The 7164-nt window shown below is 41.0% G+C and overlaps 1 pseudogene; it reads left to right on the forward strand.

Annotated features, from left to right (window-relative positions):
- Gm13120 (predicted gene 13120) lies at positions 865–2507 on the forward strand (annotated as a pseudogene).

Raw genomic sequence — 7164 nt, forward strand, 5'->3', positions numbered from 1 at the left:
AACGTAGGGCTACTGTGTAATGCCTTTCAGAAACTATCATCAACTATGAAATTGTAACCAGAGTTGTTGAACATGTAAAGAGATCTATGGGCCAGTGAGACACAGAGCCGGAACCAGGAACTCTTAATTCATGGAAAAAAACCTGCCACAGGAAGTCAGGGGTAAGGGTGCAAACTTTTGATCTCCTCAATGGGGAGGCAGAGGTAATGGGGGTGTGTGTAAAATCCAAACTGAAACTAGGGATTGTTCCCTGGAGATACTCTTTTTTTTTCTTTCAGAAACAGGGTTTCTCTGTGTAGCCCTGGCTGTCCTGGAACTCACTCTGTAGACCAGGCTGGCCTCGATCTCAGAAATCAGCCTGTAGCTTCCTCCCAAGTGCTGGGATTAAAGGCATTTGCCACCAGAACCGGCTGGACACTCCATTTTCTATCTCATGTTAAAATTCAGAGGTGCATTGTGGCACAGGCCTTTAATCCCAGCACTCTGGGGCAGAAGTGGCAGCTTGGTGAGTTCAAGACCAGCTCCAGAAAAGAAAAGACTGCATAGGGACACTTCTCCATTTCCCTATACATTGTACAGTATTAGACCCTAAAAGTTCATGGAATTAGTGTGAAATGTTGCTTTCATTAGGTCGGTGGCTACAGAATTTCTGATGACAAAGAATAGGTAATATTCCATTAAACTACATTGAGAGTACTTCATACACAGATGTTAGAAAGGAAAGTTTAATTTCATTTTCAAAATAAAGGCCCAGCTGTGAACAACAAATCAAAATCCAGGGCTGGAGAGACAGCTCAGCAGTTAAGAGCACCACTGCTCTTCCAGAGGTCCTAAATCAATTCCCAGCAACCACATGGTGGCTCCACATGTGTTTTCATGTGTATCATTCCAAGTGTTTGCCTGATGAGTTCAGTCTTAGTGACAGCAATAATCACTGGCAGTGCCCAGTTTGCTGGAGCATTAAGATGAAGCACTCTAACAAGCAGGAAATGGGCATCTCCTTGAAGTTCAGTGTCTCCCCCATGAAAAAGCAGGTCATAGACCTTAATAAAAAGGAAAGGACAGTAAGCATCCTGGTCCATTCAGCTGTTGATGTCCCTCCCATACAAGGAAGGTGAATGAGGGGAAGTACTGGAGTTAAGTGGAGTTCAAGGCTGACACACAGCTGCTTCTGCACAACAGTGATCTGCTATGGAGCAGGGAGCCAGGGGACATTGCAAGTATGTGATATAAAGACACGTACCATGAGCTGGACAAGCTGCAGCTTTGCAAGAACTGCTTCTACCTGTCAAACCCACGGCCCGACAACTGGTTCTGCTACCCTTGCATATCTAATCATGAGCTGCTTTGGGCTAAAATAAAAGGTTTTGGGGTTTGGCCAGCCAAAGTCATGCAGAAAGAAGACAGTCAAGTTTGTGTTCGCTTCTTTGGCCATACCACCAGAGAGCCTGGATTCCTTTTGAAAATATTCAGGATATTACAGTCAATGTTCACAGATTACATGTGAAGCACAGCATGGGCTTGAAAAAGGCCAGTGATGAGCTGGAACTGCATCAGGGCTTCGTCCATGAAGGAAGGTTCTGGAAGTCTAAGAATGATGACTGAGGTGAGAAAGAGACAGAATCCAGTATCTCCTTGACCAGTTATGAACCGCTGAAGGTCACTCAAGAGCCAAGAGCAAAGAAAGGACGATGTAATCAGAGTGTGGAGCCCAGAAAGGAAGAACCCGAGCCAGAAATGGAAGCAGTAAGTTTCAGACAGGAAATCCCCACAATGCCTCAGCCAGTTGACAGGGTGTCAGTATCAACCCAGACCAGGAAGTTAAGTGCCTCTTCCCCAGGAATGCTGCATCTGCATCGAAGTACTAGGATGACGAGAGACGGTGTCTTTCAGAGCATGTGCCACGACAAGTATACCAAAAATTTTAATGACTTTAAAGACAGGATGAAGTCGGAACACAAGCGGGAAACAGAGAGAGTGGTCTGTACAGTGCTGGAAAAGTTGCGTTCTGAAATGGAAGAAGAAAAAGACAAGCCGTGAACAAAGCTGTAGCCAACCTGCAGGCTGAGATGCACAGAAAGTGTAAGCAGGTGAAGGAAAAGTGTAAGGAAGCATTTGTAGAGGAGATCAAGGAACTAGCGGCGCAGCACAAGCAGCTCATTTCTCAGATCAAGAAACAGTGGTGTTACAACTGTGAGGAGGCAGCAGGCCATGTACCATGGCTGCTGGAGCTCGGCCTACTGCTCCATCTAGTGCCAGCAGGAGCACTGGCACAAAGAGCACAACTGCACCTGCCACCAGAAGAGATGAGCCTGCTGCCACCCTCACATTCAGTGGTTGTTGTTCCCAAGAAGCCAAAATGGTTTAGAATTTGCCTCCCATTTTGCACCAGCCTTTAAACACTTTTCGTGGTGAAATTCTGCACAGTAGTTTAAATCTTTTGTTAATGCTCCTCCTGCATTTTGGGGGGCTAAAGTAACACCAATGGAGGGTATTACTCTAAATAAATATAATTGCGGATTTGTTACAGTTTCAGCAAATTTTAAAACATTTTTTAGGTTTTACAGACATTTTATCTTTTAAACAACAAATCTAAAAAAAAAAACAAAAAAACAAAGACAAACCAAAAACAAAAACAAAAACAGCGTCAGGTGAATAAGAGTCTAACCAAGACAGAACAGAGCTGAATGTAAGAGATGCAGATTCATCAGAAGAACAGACCACCAGGCCATGATGTTTCTGAGCTGGTTTTGGGCAGTTTGCTTTAGGTCCACAGGCCTCGCCTGGGACTGTGCTGGTGGCATGTGATTGAATATTGGGAACATGGTTGACACAGCAGAACTAGCCCTGCATAGGTTCTCTTAAACATTTCCCAATTGTGTTTTCATTATTTCTTTCCAATATATAACTTTTATAACAAATTATTAGCTTTGATCTTGTAGTTTAAAATTGCAGGGAAACTGGGGTAATCTTTTACTGAGCTGGATCTTAGAGAAAAATGAATATTTTAAAGTTTGCATATTTCATCTTTGTCCTGACATGAGTGTATGTAACAAGATCAGCAGCAAAAACAAAAACAGAAAGCCAAAACCTGTATTCAAAACACCGAATTACAGCTGAGGCATATGAGTTTATAACTGAGTCCCTTCCCACCTTCCCTCCCCAGTGTCACTCTAACCCACCCTGTGTCTCCTACTCAGAGGGAGAGCACTTACATGTCATAGAAACCATTGTGTTGTAGGGGAGGGTCATTGCTACTAACAAATCCCTCACTGTACACAGTGAGAATGCATGCTCCATTCCTTGTATTAAAGATACCATGATTTATACAAAGTCCGTATTCTGCGGGATGTCTGGATATGCAGCATTAGTGGTAAGACTGGAAAGATAGTTGAATAACATTTATTTATACATAGATATATAAAAGACTACCAGGAAAATTAAATCTACAAAAAAGAAAAAAGAAAAAATGAAACTAAAAATAAATTCATTTAGAATCAAGACCATGTCTTTAATTAGCTCCCCTGAAGACCCACAAATCAAACTTTACTGTGTAATCACCAATTTTATGTCCCTGGACATGACAGATTAACACAATGTAGAGGAGTGACGTAAGTGACTTATGAGAGCTGATTAAAAAACAAAACAAAACAAAACAAAAAGATGCTGAGCATAATGGAGCCAGACACTTGACCCTGGGCTTCAGGACTTCCAAAGTCTTTTCTCTCTTTAAAGAGTTTCCTCATATCTCTGCCTCCCAGCTCCACCTCCCAATCAATACTGCCATCTGCTGGATGCTTCAGTCCCACTAAATAATAAAAAGGAGTTTTCAGTGTCTAGATTACTAGAGCTCCTTTTCTGAAAAGGAGAGCAACTGAGGCTACCCTGAAAGGGAGGGCCCTGATCACTGAATGACTTCAGATCACTGAACTTTCTTTTCCTTTCTTTTCTTTTCCTTTCTTTTCTTTTCTTTTTTCTTTCCTTTACTCAGTTGGTATTCATATACTTAGTTTGGAATTTGTTTATGAGACATGGTCTTGTTCTGAAGCTTACGTTTGTTGAAACTCCTTTCTTTCTTCCTTTCTTTCTTTCTTTCTTTCTTTCTTTCTTTCTTTCTTTCTTTCTTTCTTTCTTTCTTCATTTTTATGTATATGAGTACTCTGTCTGCATGTACACCTGCATGCCAGAACAGGCTATTGAATCTCATTATAAATAGTTGTGAGCCACCATGTGGTTGCTTGGAATAGAACTCAGGACCTTTGGAAGAGCACCCAATGCTCCTAACCACTGAGCCAACTCTCCAACCCTTTTAAAAAATATTTTATGGGTTTACTTTAGGTATATGAGTATGCTATCTGCATGTACACCTGTGTGCCAGAAGAGGGCATCAGATTCCATTATAGATGGTCATAAGCTACCATGTAGTGGCTGGGATTGAACTCAGAATCTCTGGAAGTGCAGCCAATGCTTTTAAGCACTGAACCATCTCTCTGTCCCCCCGAAGATTAAGTTTGAAGAAAGAAACCAAACTGAAGCCATTTTGAGTAAAGCTTCCATTTTGAATAGTGGTCAGATAAAGTATAAGGTTTCAAGACCTCCCTTGGTAACAGACATCCTGCTTGGCGGATACAGACATGTACATAGAAAATTGACAACCTGGTTGGCAAATTGGGACATGAATACCAGGTAAATCAGCCTCCAAGGTTGAGTAAACCGACCAATGAGAAAATGATAAATGTACCACAAAAAGAAATATTCCTAGGAAAGTCCCCTAGTCCTGAGTCCCAATTGGTGGGAAAGAATGGAACTGTAACTTGCTAAAGATGTTTTTGGTTTTCAAGCGTCAAAGCTCTATAACATTCTGGCTTAGTAGATAGAGGTCAAGTACATTTCAGTAGTGGAGTCTTATCTACTTCCCTAATTGATCTAAAGTGGCTTGATGAAAATAAATTTTTGTTTTCTGTCTTGACCTGGTGTTTGAGTTGTGCTGGATCTAAACAGAACCCATAAAGTTATTTGAAACTCCAACTCCCAGAAATCCTCCTGACTCCCCTTCCATAGGATGACTCCTGTAAGGCAACACACCTTGATGAGTTTTATTCACATGTGACCCAGGTGGTTCTGAATATGAATCGGCATAGCTTTATTCTGTTCCTGACAATAGACAGTCCCACAACTCTCCTCAAAATATTCTCAAAGGATGTCCTGAAAAACAGCTTGTCATCATCATAAAATGTGTTCTGGAATAAACAGTTGAGTAGGATGCTCTTTTAGCCATCTTCTATATTAGCTGCTCAGATGGCAGAGGCACAGCAATGGGGTGCATCCACTCACACCAGGAAAAGATTCTGGAGATGTACCAGCATTGGAACAGTTTCTGCCTAGAATCACAAATGCCCAGCCCTCCCATCAGCATTGCAAGAACTTAACAGGGTGGACATGAGTGTCATCCCAGAATCAAGATTTTGAGGCATATGGATCAGAATTTCAAGATCTTCTTTGGGTATACTTCAAGTTTGAAGACAACCTTAGCAATTAAAACCTGTTACTCAAAGCAATATATAATTTGCAATAGAAGAGAAGAGGCATATTGAGTCATTATTTACTCTGAAAAATCTAGGAGGACAGGGCAGACACAAAATGATACGAGTACAATGCACTGCATGCAATTATGAGTGTTTAAAACAAATCTTACTCAGTAAGTGAAAAGCTTACAACATACTCTTTTTCAAAAGTCCTTTATTAGGCCGGCAGTGGTGGCACATGCCTTTAATCTCAGCACTTGGGAGGCAGAAACAGGGAGATTTAGGAGTTCAAGGCCAGCCAGGTCTACAGAGTGAGTTCCAGGACATCCAAGGCTGTCTCAAAAAAAAAAGAAAAGAAAAGAAAAGAAAAGAAAAGAAAAGAAAGAAAGAGGGAGGGAGGGAGAGAGAGAGAGAAAGAATGAGAGAAGGAAAGAAAGAAAGAAAGAAAGAAAGAAAGAAAGAAAGAAAGAAAGAAAGAAAGAAAGAAAGAAAGAAAGAAAGAAAGAAAGAAAGGAGGAAGGAAAGAAAGAGAGAGAGAAAGAAAGAAGGAAAGAAAGGAAGGAAGAAAGAAAGAAAGAGAGAAAGAAGGAAGGAAGGAAGGAAGGAAGGAAAGAAAGAGAGAAAGAAGGAAAGAAAGAGAGAAAGAAAGAAGAAAAAAGAAAGAAAGAAAGAGAGAAAGAAAAAGAGAAGGAAAGAAAGAATGAAAGAAAGAAAGAGAGAAAGAAAGAGAGAGAAAGAAAGAAAAAAAAGAAAGTGCTAGGATGAGGGCTGGAGATATTTTTCAGTAGCTAAGAGCAGTGACTACTCTTCCAGAGGTCCTGAGTTCAGTTACCAGCAGCCACATGGTAGCTCACAACCAAGGGATTTGATGCCCTCTTCTGGTGTGTCTGAAGACAGCAACAGTGTATTCATATACATAGAATAAATAAAACTTACCAAAAAAAAAAGTGCTGGGATGCAAGCCCTACAGTACAGGCTGGGTCTGTACTGTAGACATTAGGCTAAAAATAACATCTGGTTCACCATATCAACAGTCTTACTTCAAATCTGAAAGATTGGATTTGAATTCAAAAGAAAAGAAACTAGCTTTTCTTCCCAGGAACATCCAAAAATGCTTGAAGGTACATGTTGTGTGCCTCTAATGAGTCATTGAGTCATGGCTTTTATTTCTCAGTGACCTCCCCATATTTACTCCCAACAAGAACATGGTCTTTTTGTAGACACAGAATCTATGACAATCTAGGTATCTCATATTCACAAAGCAGACCTCATTTTGTTTGTTTGTTTGTTTGTTTATGGTTTATTGTTGTTTTCAAGAAAGGGTTTCTCTGTGTAGCCCTGACTATCCTGGAACTCACTCTGTAGCCAGGCTGACCTCAAACTTAGAAACCTGCCTGCCTCTGCCTCCCAAATGCTGGGATTAAAATTGTGCACCACCACTGCCCATCTTTTCTTTCTTTTTTTTTTTTTTTTTTGATTTATTTATTATACATAAGTTTACTGAAGCTGACTTCAGACACAGAGGGCAAAAGATCTCATCGTGGTTGTAAGCCACAATATGGTTGCTGGGATATGAACTCAGAACCCCTTGAAGGGTAGTCAGTGCTCTTAACCACTGAACCATCTCTCCCTCCAGGCC

This window comes from Mus musculus, chromosome 4 (assembly GCF_000001635.26).
Source record: "Mus musculus strain C57BL/6J chromosome 4, GRCm38.p6 C57BL/6J".
Lineage (NCBI taxonomy): Eukaryota > Metazoa > Chordata > Mammalia > Rodentia > Muridae > Mus > Mus musculus.